This window comes from Oncorhynchus nerka, linkage group LG10, assembly GCF_034236695.1.
Source record: "Oncorhynchus nerka isolate Pitt River linkage group LG10, Oner_Uvic_2.0, whole genome shotgun sequence".
Taxonomy (NCBI): domain Eukaryota; kingdom Metazoa; phylum Chordata; class Actinopteri; order Salmoniformes; family Salmonidae; genus Oncorhynchus; species Oncorhynchus nerka.
The window spans coordinates 13,237,888-13,250,523 of NC_088405.1; positions in this window are offsets into that span (position 1 = coordinate 13,237,888).

Genomic DNA, 12,636 nt, shown 5'->3' on the forward strand with positions numbered 1-12,636 from the left:
TTCCATCCATGGTGTCTCTAGATAACATCCATTCTTCCCTCCACAGTGTCTCTAGATAACATCCCTCCCTCCATGGTCTCTCTAGATAATATCCATCCATCCCTCCATGGTGTCTCTAGATGACATCCATCCCTCCATGGTGTCTCTAGATGACATCCATCCCTCCATGGTCTCTCTAGATGACATCCATCCCTCCATGGTCTCTCTAGATAACATCCATTCTTCCCTCCATGGTGACTCTAGATAACATCCACCCATCCATGGTGTCTCTAGATAACATCCATTCTTCCATCCATGGTGTCTCTAGATAACATCCATTATTCCATCCATGATGTCTCTAGATAACATCCATCCCTCCATGATGTCTCTAGATAACATCCATTCTTCCCTCCATGGTGTCTCTAGATAACATGCATTCTTCCATCTATGGTGTCTCTAGATAACATCCATTCTTCCATCCATGGTGTCTCTAGATAACATCTATTCTTCCATCCATGGTGTCTCTAGATAACATCAATTCTTCCATCCATGGTGTCTCTAGATAACATCCATTCTTCCCTCCACAGTGTCTCTAGATAACATCCCTCCCTCCATGGTCTCTCTAGATAATATCCATCCATCCCTCCATGGTGTCTCTAGATGACATCCATCCCTCCATGGTGTCTCTAGATGACATCCATCCCTCCATGGTCTCTCTAGATGACATCCATCCCTCCATGGTCTCTCTAGATAACATCCATTCTTCCCTCCATGGTGACTCTAGATAACATCCACCCATCCATGGTGTCTCTAGATAACATCCATTCTTCCATCCATGGTGTCTCTAGATAACATCCATTATTCCATCCATGATGTCTCTAGATAACATCCATCCCTCCATGATGTCTCTAGATAACATCCATTCTTCCCTCCACAGTGTCTCTAGATAACATCCCTCCCTCCATAGTCTCTCTAGATAACATCCATTCTTCCATCCATGGTCTCTCTAGATAACATCAATTCTTCCATCCATGGTGTCTCTAGATAACATCCATTCTTCCATCCATGGTCTCTCTAGATAACATCAATTCTTCCATCCATGGTGTCTCTAGATAACATCCATTCTTCCATCCATGGTCTCTCTAGATAACATCCATTCTTCCATCCATGGTGTCTCTAGATAACATCCCTCCCTCTATGGTCTCTCTAGATAACATCTATTCTTCCATCCATGATGTCTCTAGATAACATCCACCCATCCATGGTGTCTCTAGATAACATCCACCCATCCATGGTGTCTCTAGATAACATCAATTCTTCCATCCATGGTGTCTCTAGATAACATCCATTATTCCATCCATGGTGTCTCTAGATGACAACAGGACTGAAAGTGGAAAAAGAATGATTGTTTTTCTTTATCCTGTTATGGCTGCATCCATTTGTTCTCAATTTCCGCCTGAAGACATACCCTAATCTAACTGCCTGTAGCTCAGCCCCAGAGGCAAGGATATGCATATTCTTGGTATCATTTGAATGGAAACATTCAGAAGTTTGTGGAAATGTTAATTGAATGTAGGATAATATTACACAGTAGATCTGGTGGAAGAAAAGAGAAAGAAAGAGCATACGTTTTCTGTTTTTTATTGTTGTAGTATCATCTTTCACATGTACTAGAATAGCCACACAGTCAGATAGAATGCTGGAGATAATTTTGATGGATAACACAAGAGGGCAACTGTAGGTGTGCAACGTTTCAGACTGATAACTTCAGGAATGGGTGAGCTACATGACATTTAGCATGAAGTCACCCAAATGTCCCACACAAGTTGCCCAAATGTACCCAAGTGGCCGAATTGGTGAAATGACCTATAACTATATACAGCAGTGCAAATAACTATATACAACATATCAAAAAGCAATTGTAACACAAACACACAACATTTTTTTATATTTTATATTAGAAAATAAATATTTTTAAAAAACAGTACACTCTTTGGAAGTCCTCGTCACAATATTTTGCTGCCTGTGCCATGTCCCATAGCAGTCTCTTTCTGATGTAAAGCAGAGGCAAACTGAACAAGTGGTGCATTTCATGCGACACAGAACACAACGACGCCTCCATGTTGTGCCCTTTTGGCTCTGAGGCACAGTCATGCCTGCAGTAATGAACTGTGGCATATGAACACCACTGGGGGCAGAGGTAGAGTGGGCAGCTTGGCACCGGGGGCTCCCAGTCGGAGTCGCTATCACTGTGAAAGAAAACATTAAAAAAATATTTGTATTGTATGAGCCTTTTATCATCACATAAAATAAACAGATATGTATTGTATAGAGCAGAGGGAACAGTCACTAAGGTGAAGTGCTGTTCCATTCAACTCCGGCCATTGTTGTGGGCCTGCCCTCTCCTGAACAGCACCCAATGGCTATTTCATATGGAAATGAAGAGGAGTAGCAGGCACAGTGGCCATGTGTGTGTTTGCTGTTCTACTCCATTCCATTTGAATAAAAAATGGAAAATATAATCTGATATGGGAAAAAAATATATATATATACACACCCAAACAAACCACACATTTCATTGCAAAAAAATAAATAATAATAATATATATTTTTATATATAATATATATTTTTATATTTCATAAAACGGCATTAGCACTTACCCGTCCAGAAGCTCCTCAGTTCATTTGAATCATAACACTCCAAGATTCCTCAAACAAAAAATCTCCCTTTCACTTTTTCACTTTCACTTTAGACTTTGACTTGGCTTTTCCTGATTTATTCGCCATGATGTCTTCAATGAAATCATTGAAACGACAACTTTCCGAAATACAGCTGCGCGTAAAAAGCCTTACAGTGGAAAGTGGAAAAAAATGATTGTTTTTCTTTATTTAGACACCAAACAAATAATGAAACTCAATCAAAGGACAGCAGCATTGTTTCCTAAATATAGAACAAAACGTTGAATTAATGACTTAGATTATTTGCTCTGTATTTGCTGTAATGTAACAATTTGTGTTATGATTTCAGATTTTCAGAAGACCTCTTAGATTTGTGTTATGATTTCTTAATGTAACAATTTGTGTTATGATTTCAGATTTTCAGAAGACCTCTTAGATTTGTGTTATGATTTCAGATTTTCAGAAGACCTCTTAGATTTGTGTTATGATTTCAGATTTTCAGAAGACCTCTTAGATTTGTGTTATGATTTCAGATTTTCAGAAGACCTCTTAGATTTGTGTTATGATTTCAACAGAAGACCTCTTAGATTTGTGTTATGATTTCAGATTTTCAGAAGACCTCTTAGATTTGTGTTATGATTTCAGATTTTCAGAAGACCTCTTAGATTTGTGTTATGATTTCAGATTTTCAGAAGACCTCTTAGATTTGTGTTATGATTTCAGATTTTCAGAAGACCTCTTAGATTTGTGTTATGATTTCAGATTTTCAGAAGACCTCTTAGATTTGTGTGACACCAACGGTTAAGGTCTGAACAGCGCTGTATAGTCTTACAACTGTGTGTGTGTGTGTGTGTGTGTGTGTGTGTGTGTGTGTGTGCCCATGTTTGTGTAAATGTTGACTTTGTCTAACCGTACCAACCTTCTACCCTCCACCCCCAAGCTTATTAATTCTCATCACCAAAACGTCCCTCCACCCTCTCCCTCCCTTCACTCACCCCCCTCCCTCCCCTCTCCCTGCCCCCCTCACTCACTCCCTTCACTCACATCCCCCCCATCCCTCCTTCACTCTGTCTCTGCCCCTGTCTTTCTGTGCTCTGTGAACTGTGTAATTGTCTGTGTGAGGCCCGGTGCTGTGAACAAGGGGCCAGGCTCTCAGCTGGCCCCACCCCTGTTATCTTCCCAGTGCCGGGGAAGGAGAGGAGAACAACAGAGAAGAATAGTTTGGACCAGTCACTGAAACCAATAGACAGGAGTAGTCCCAAACCAATAGACAGGAGTAGTCCCACACCTGCTTACTATGGAGGAGACCTACCAACAAATGAGGGAGAGGGAAATGAGGGAGGGAGGTCCTACCCCTACTCCCTACTCCTACCCCTATCCCTGCTCCTACCCCTATCACTACTCCTACCCCTATCACTATCCCTACCCCTACACCTACCCCTATCACTATCACTATCCCTAATCCTACCCCTATCACTACCCCTACCCCTACTCCTAATCCTATCCTTATCCCTACCCCTACTCCTATCCCTACTCCTACCCCTATCCCTAATCCTATCCCTCCTAATCCTATCCTTATCCCTACCCCTACTCCTATCCCTACTCCTACCCCTACTCATACCCTTACTCCTAATCCTATCCTTACCCCTACCCCTACTCCTATCCCTACTCCTACCCTTACTCCTACCCTACTCCTATCCCTACTCCTACCCCTACTCCTACCCCTACTCCTATCCCTACTCCTACCCTTACTCCTACCCCTACTCCTACTCCTACTCCTACCCCTACTCCTATCCCTACTCCTATCCCTACTCCTATCCCTACTCCTACCCTACTCCTACCCCTACTCCTATCCCTCTGTTTAGGGGTGTAAGGCCACGGCTAGAGGTTGGTTCACGTCCTATGTCCCTGTACCTGGTGTTGCCAGCACTCCATATTGGCACAGTGTGTGGCTGTCTGGGAAGGGTCAGGGGTGAGGTGGTGAAACGTGGTTTATTGGGCCAGCAGTGTGTGTGGAGGTGTAGCTACCAGCTAGTCCTGTTGAGGAGTGGGAGGGGAGGGGAGGTGTAGCTACAAGCTAGTCCTGTTGAGGAGTGGGAGGGGAGGTGTAGCTACCAGCTAGTCCTGTTGAGGAGTGGGAGGGGAGGGTAGGTGTAGCTACCTGTCAGGACCCGGTTACGAACCCGGGTCTCCGGAGTGAGAAACAGTCACTTAACCCAACTGAGCCACGAATAGTCGGCAGAACCCAGAAGATGAGGCAGACACAGCAGTACTTGAGACGGTGTATTTAATGTAGTAAAAAGTGAAGTCCTTCAGGAACACATGTAACTCCACAACCTCAAAAGGAATTCCACAAGAACAAAGGTAATCCTCCAAGACAAAAAAGGTAAATCCACAAGGTGGTAGGTATAGCACAAAAAACCTCAAAAGATACTCAAAAATAAATAAACAAGAACAAAAAACAGAATTCCACAAGAGCGTCCACCGGGATCAACAAGAGTTAACAGAATACTAGGGCTGGGTGCTAACATACAAACACAGAGCAAAGGACTGAGGAAAACAAAGGGTTTAAATACAATCAGGGGAAACGAGGCACAGGTGCAAATAATAATGGGGATCAAGGGAAAACAAAAGGTCAAAAGGCACAATGGGGGCATCTAGTGACCAAAAACCGGAACAACCCTGGCCAAATCCTGACAGAATCCCCCTAGGAACGGCTCCTGACGTTCCTACCAGCTCTCTCAGGGTGGAGAGCCCTGAACTGACGAATGAGGTCAGGGTCCAGTATGTCTTTGGCAGGAACCCAGGAGCGCTCCTCGGGACTGTAGCCTTCCCAGTCCACCAGATACTGCCAGGACCGCTGCACCCGGCGGGAATCCAGTATCCGATGGACGGTATAAGCCGGCTGGCCTCCAATGACACGAGGCGGAGGGGGAGGTCTGTCTGCCGGGACAAGGGGAAAAAACAACAGGTTTTAATAAGGAAATGTGAAATGTGGGATTAATCTTAAGGGATCTGGGTAAGTGTAGGCGATAAGAAACTGGGTTAACTCTCCTGGCAACCTTAAAGGGACCGATGTATTTTTGGACAGCTTGCGAGACTCCACCCGTAGTGGTAAGTCTCTTGTGGAGAGCCAGACTCTCTGGCCGGGGCGCAGGGTAGGCCCGGGACGGCGACGTCTGTTGGCTTGTTGTTGGTACCTCTGTGAGGAACGCATAAGATTAAGACGGGTCTTCCTCCACATAAGCCGACAGCGTCTGACGAACTTCAAGGCTGAAGGCACTCTGACTTCTGCCTCCTGGTCCGGGAACAATGGAGGGGCATAGCCAAACTGACACTCGTGCGGGGACATACCAGTGGAGGAGGAGCGCAAGGTGTTGTGCGCGTATTCGGCCCAAACAATGAAGGACGACCATGTGGACGGGTTGTTACGAGTCATACATCGGAGGGTGGCTTCCAGCTCTTGATTCATCCTCTCTGTTTGGCCGTTGGACTCCGGATGGTACCCTGAAGATAGACTGGCAGAAGCACCCATGAGTTGGCAGAAGGCCTTCCAAAACCTTGAGGCGAACTGGGGACCTCTGTCAGAAACCATATCTTGAGGAATGCCGAAGACTCGGAACACATGATTAATTACCAACTCAGCCGTCTCCTTGGCAGAAGGTAACTTAGTCAGAGGGACGAACCTGGCCGCCTTTGAAAACCTGTCGATTATGACTAGGATAGTAGTATTGCCATGGGATGGAGGAAGGCCAGTAATAAAGTCCAACGAGATATGGGACCAGGGTCTGTGGGGAATAGGTAAAGGGTGAAGGAGTCCTTGAGGGCGGAGGTGAGAAGATTTGCCCTGGCAGCACACGGGGCAGGCATTGACGAAAGAGGCAACGTCTTCTCTTATGGTAGGCCACCAGAACTTACGCTGGATGAACTCCAAGGTGCGACCTACGCCCGGGTGACAGGTGAGGCGAGAGGAGTGCCCCCACAGAAGGACCTGAGTCCTCACTGCCTTGGGGACAAACAACCGATTGGCAGGACCCCTTTCGGGTCCGGTTCGATAGCTTGAGCTCGTCTCACGGTATCCTCAACTTGCCACGAAATCGGAGCCACGATCTTAGCAGCAGGAAGGACAGGCATGTCCGTGTCATCTCGAATGGCAGGAGCGTAGACTCGGGACAGGGCATCCGGTTTGAGATTCTTCGACCCGGGCCGATAGGTGAGGATAAACTGGAATCGATTGAAGAAAAGAGACCATCTAGCTTGTCTAGAGTTCAACCGCTTCGCCTGCTGGATATACTCCAGATTTTTGTGGTCCGTAAGCACTTGAAACGGGTGAGAAGCCCCCTCGAGCCAGTGTCTCCATTCCTTCAATGCCATCTTAACCGCTAGGAGTTCACGATCCCCACATCGTAGTTCCTCTCAGCCGGGGTAAGCCGGTGTGAGAAGAAAGCGCACGGATGAAGCTTCTTGTCTTCACCCCTCTGAGACAGGACAGCTCCAACACCAACCTCTGAGGCGTCTACCTCCACCACAAACGGTTCATCCGTAGTCGGTAGTATCAGGATGGGAGCAGAGAGGACGCGCTGCTTGAGTCCTTGGAAGGCCGTCTCAGCTTCTCTTCCCCACAAAACCTTGCATTGCCACCCTTGGTTAAAGCTGAGAGAGGGGCTGCCACCAAGCTGAAGTTCTTGATGAACTTGCGGTAAAAGTTTGTGAAGCCCAGGAAACGCTGAACTTCCTTAACGGATTTGGGGGTGGGCCAATCCGCTACCGCCCCTACCTTCCTGGGGTCCATTTGGACTCGACCGGGTTCCACTACAAATCCCAGGAATTGTACTCGGGATGAATGGAATTCACATTTTTCCGGCTTAACGTACAGATGGCTGTCTAGGAGGCGTTTGAGTACTTGTCTGGCATGCTTTGTGTGTTCTTGAAGAGAGCTCGAAAAGATGAGGATGTCATCCAAGTAAACAAACACAAATATGTTAAGCATATCCCTAAGCACATCGTTTATGAGCGCTTGGAACACCGCTGGGGCATTGGTCAGGCCGAAGGGCATCACCAAGTATTCATAGTGACCAGTAGGCGTGTTGAACGGTCTTCCACTCGTCACCAGGTCTGATCCGCACAAGATGGTATGCGTTCCGCAGGTCAAGCTTAGTGAAACAACTGCTTCCTGGAGCAGCTCAAGGCTGTGGCCATAAGGGTAGCGGGTAACGGTTACGGACGGTTATGGCATTGAGTCCCCGGTAGTCGATGCAAGGACGTAATCCACCGTCTTTCTTGGCCACAAAGAAAAACCCTGTTCCTGCCGGGGAGGTGGATGGACGCATGAGGCCTGCTTCCAGAGCGTCCTTGATGTAGGTATCCATAGCAGCTCGTTCGGGTGGAGATAGGGAAAAGATCCGACCCCTGGGGGCAAGTGCCCGGAAACAGTTCGATGGGGCAATCATAAGGTCTATGGGGTGGTAGCATGGTGGCCCTCTGTTTGCTAAATACCAGTTTGAGGTCATGGTAACACTCGGGAACTCGGGTCAGGTCGATGGATTCTAAAGACTCGGGAGTAGAACTCGGGGAATTCGGGAAAATACATGTAGCTTGGCACGTAGGACCCCACTGCTTGATAGTGCCCACAGACCAGTCGATGTGAGGGTTATAGCTGTGAAGCCAGGGGTATCCAAGGACGAGAGGGAACTCGGAACAGGAGATCAAATGAAAGTTCATCAATTCCTTGTGTTGTGAAACTGAAAGTCGCAAGGAGGTAGTGACATGAGTGACAAGTCCAGATCCCAAAGGGCTTCCATCCAATGTAGTAACCCTCATGGGGTCACTTAGAGGTTCAAAGGGAACGCCATTCTCCTTCGCCCAGACACCATCCATGAAGTTACCTGCGGCTCCAGAGTCTACCAAGGCTTGAAGGTGAAGCTTGTGGTTGTCCCAGGAAAGGGTGACTGGAATGAGCAGACGGGAGTTGGACGGATGGGAGGAGGTTATGTTTCCCGTTACAGTTCCCCCTGGTCTGTACGGGACAGAGCGTTTCCCTGGAGCCCGGGACACGTGGAACGGAAATGGCCCGGTTTGCCGCAATATAGACAGCGTCGCTCCCTCATCCGGCGGTCTCTCTCAGCCTGGGAGATGCGTCCAATCTGCATGGGTTCCGGTGGAGCCAGCGAGGATAAAGGTGGGGACTCGGAGCTGGGACTGATAGGGGCTAGAGGTCTACGGTTGAGTTCTCTCTCTCTCAGACGCTGGTCAATGCGTGAGGCCAACTTGATCAGGGACTCGAGATTGTCCGGTGGTTCCCGAGTGGCCAGTTCATCTTGGATAGTGTCGGAAAGGCCTTTCAGAAAGCACACAGTGAGCGCCTCGTTGTTCCAACCACTCGCTGCTGCCACCGTGCGGAACTGGATGGCATAGTCCGTCAAGCTGCGCCGACCTTGGTGGAGAGTCAGGAGCTGTTTGGCTGAGTCAGGACCACTGCTTGGGCCTTGAAACACTCGTTTGAATTCCTCAGCAAAGGCAGAGTAGCTGGCACAGCAGGAACTATGGGCATCCCACACAGCAGTAGCCCAGGCCAGGGCTTTTTCCGACAGCAGGATGATGATATATGCGATCTTAGACCGGTCGGTGGGGAACGACGAGGGTTGCAGCTCGAAGGAGAGAGAACATTGGGTGAGAAACCCTTTACAAGCACTTGGATCACCTGAGAACCGTTGGGGAGGTGGAAGACGAGGTTCAGCCAGAGGGTTAACTGCCATGGGTACGTGAATCTGAGGTACTGGGACGGGAACTGTTGCCGAGGTAAGTCGATCAGATATCTGCTTTATGGAAGTCAGCATCTCCGACAGAAGATGAGAATGTCTAGCCATTAAGGCCTCTTCGTGGAACCAGGGCGGCTTCGTGGCGTTGGACAGTCTCCTGGTGGTGGGACAGCATGGCAACAAGGTCCTGGGAACTGGCTGCCTCTGGGTTCATTTTTGGCTCTGTGTTTCTGTCAGGACCCGGTTACGAACCCGGGTCTCCGGAGTGAGAAACAGTCACTTAACCAACTGAGCCACGAATAGTCGGCAGAACCCAGAAGATGAGGCAGACACAGCAGTACTTGAGACGGTGTATTTAATGTAGTAAAAAGTGAAGTCCTTCAGGAACACATGTAACTCCACAACCTCAAAAGGAATTCCACAAGAACAAAGGTAATCCTCCAAGACAAAAAAGGTAAATCCACAAGGTGGTAGGTATAGCACAAAAAACCTCAAAAGATACTCAAAAATAAATAAACAAGAACAAAAAACAGAATTCCACAAGAGCGTCCACCGGGATCAACAAGAGTTAACAGAATACTAGGGCTGGGTGCTAACATACAAACACAGAGCAAAGGACTGAGGAAAACAAAGGGTTTAAATACAATCAGGGGAAACGAGGCACAGGTGCAAATAATAATGGGGATCAAGGGAAAACAAAAGGTCAAAAGGCACAATGGGGGCATCTAGTGACCAAAAACCGGAACAACCCTGGCCAAATCCTGACAGCTACCAGCTAGTCCTGTTGAGGAGTGGGAGGGGAGGTTAGCTACCAGCTAGTCCTGTTGAGGAGTGGGAGGGGAGGTGTAGCTACCAGCTAGTCCTGTTGAGGAGTGGGAGGGGAGGTGTAGCTACCAGCTAGTCCTGTTGAGGAGTGGGAGGGGAGGGTAGGTGTAGCTACCAGCTAGTCCTGTTGAGGAGTGGGAGGGGAGGTTAGCTACCAGCTAGTCCTGTTGAGGAGTGGGAGGGGAGGGGAGGTGTAGCTACCAGCTAGTCCTGTTGAGGAGTGGGAGGGGAGGTGTAGCTACCAGCTAGTCCTGTTGAGGAGTGGGAGGGGAGGTGTAGCTACCAGCTAGTCCTGTTGAGGAGTGGGTGTGGAGGTGTAGCTACCAGCTAGTCCTGTTGAGGAGTGAGAGGGGAGGTGAGGTGTAGCTACCATCTAGTCCTGTTGAGGAGTGGGAGGGGAGGGGAGGTGTATAGCTACCAGCTAGTCCTAGTGAGGAGTGGGAGGGGAGGGGAGGTGTAGCTACCAGCTAGTCCTGTTGAGGAGTGGGAGGGGAGGTGTAGCTACCAGCTAGTCCTGTTGAGGAGTGGGAGGGGAGGTTAGCTACCAGCTAGTCCTGTTGAGGAGTGGGAGGGAGGGGAGGTGTAGCTACCAGCTAGTCCTGTTGAGGAGTGGGAGGGGAGGTGTAGCTACCAGCTAGTCCTGTTGAGGAGTGGGAGGGGAGGGTAGGTGTAGCTACCAGCTAGTCCTGTTGAGGAGTGGGAGGGGAGGTTAGCTACCAGCTAGTCCTGTTGAGGAGTGGGAGGGGAGGTGTAGCTACCAGCTAGTCCTGTTGAGGAGTGGGAGGGGAGGTGTAGCTACCAGCTAGTCCTGTTGAGGAGTGGGAGGGGAGGGTAGGTGTAGCTACCAGCTAGTCCTGTTGAGGAGTGGGAGGGGAGGTTAGCTACCAGCTAGTCCTGTTGAGGAGTGGGAGGGGAGGGAGGTGTAGCTACCAGCTAGTCCTGTTGAGGAGTGGGAGGGGAGGTTAGCTACCAGCTAGTCCTGTTGAGGAGTGGGGGGAGGTGTAGCTACCAGCTAGTCCTGTTGAGGAGTGGGAGGGGAGGTGTAGCTACCAGCTAGTCCTGTTGAGGAGTGGGAGGGGAGGGTGGGGTGTAGCTACCAGCTAGTCCTGTTGAGGAGTGGGAGGGGAGGTTAGCTACCAGCTAGTCCTGTTGAGGAGTGGGAGGGAGGGGAGGTGTAGCTACCAGCTAGTCCTGTTGAGGAGTGGGAGGGGAGGGGAGGTGTAGCTACCAGCTAGTCCTGTTGAGGAGTGGGAGGGGAGGTTAGCTACCAGCTAGTCCTGTTGAGGAGTGGGAGGGGAGGTGTAGCTACCAGCTAGTCCTGTTGAGGAGTGGGTGTGGAGGTGTAGCTACCAGCTAGTCCTGTTGAGGAGTGAGAGGGGAGGGGAGGTGTAGCTACCATCTAGTCCTGTTGAGGAGTGGGAGGGGAGGGGAGGTGTAGCTACCAGCTAGTCCTGTTGAGGAGTGGGGGGGAGGGGAGGTGTAGCTACCATCTAGTCCTAGTGAGGAGTGGGAGGGGAGGTGTAGCTACCAGCTAGTCCTGTTGAGGAGTGGGAGGGGAGGTTAGCTACCAGCTAGTCCTGTTGAGGAGTGGGAGGGGAGGTTAGCTACCAGCTAGTCCTGTTGAGGAGTGGGAGGAGGTGTAGCTACCAGCTAGTCCTGTTGAGGAGTGGGAGGGGAGGTGTAGCTACCAGCTAGTCCTGTTGAGGAGTGAGAGGGGAGGGGAGGTGTAGCTACCAGCTAGTCCTGTTGAGGAGTGGGAGGGGAGGTTAGCTACCAGCTAGTCCTGTTGAGGAGTGGGAGGGGAGGTGTAGCTACCAGCTAGTCCTGTTTTGGTGGGATCAGGGGGATTTGAAGAGGATAGTCAGGGTAATAACTAAGAGGTGTGGTGATAAGTGTAGTCTAGGTGTGTGGTAGTCAGGGTAATAACTAAGAGGTGTGGTGATAAGTGTAGTCTAGGTGTATGGTAGTCAGGGTAATAACTAAGAGGTGTGGTGATAAGTGTAGTCTAGGTGTGTGGTAGTCAGGGTAATAACTAAGAGGTGTGGTGATAAGTGTAGTCTAGGTGTGTGGTAGTCAGGGTAATAACTAAGAGGTGTGGTGATAAGTGTAGTCTAGGTGTGTGGTAGTCAGGGTAATAACTAAGAGGTGTGGTGATAAGTGTAGTCTAGGTGTGTGGTAGTCAGGGTAATAACTAAGAGGTGTGGTGATAAGTGTAGTCTAGGTATATGGTAGTCAGGGTAATAACTAAGAGGTGTGGTGATAAGTGTAGTCTAGGTGTATGGTAGTCAGGGTAATAACTAAGAGGTGTGGTGATAAGTGTAGTCTAGGTGTGTGGTAGTCAGGGTAATAACTAAGAGGTGTGGTGATAAGTGTAGTCTAGGTGTGTGGTAGTCAG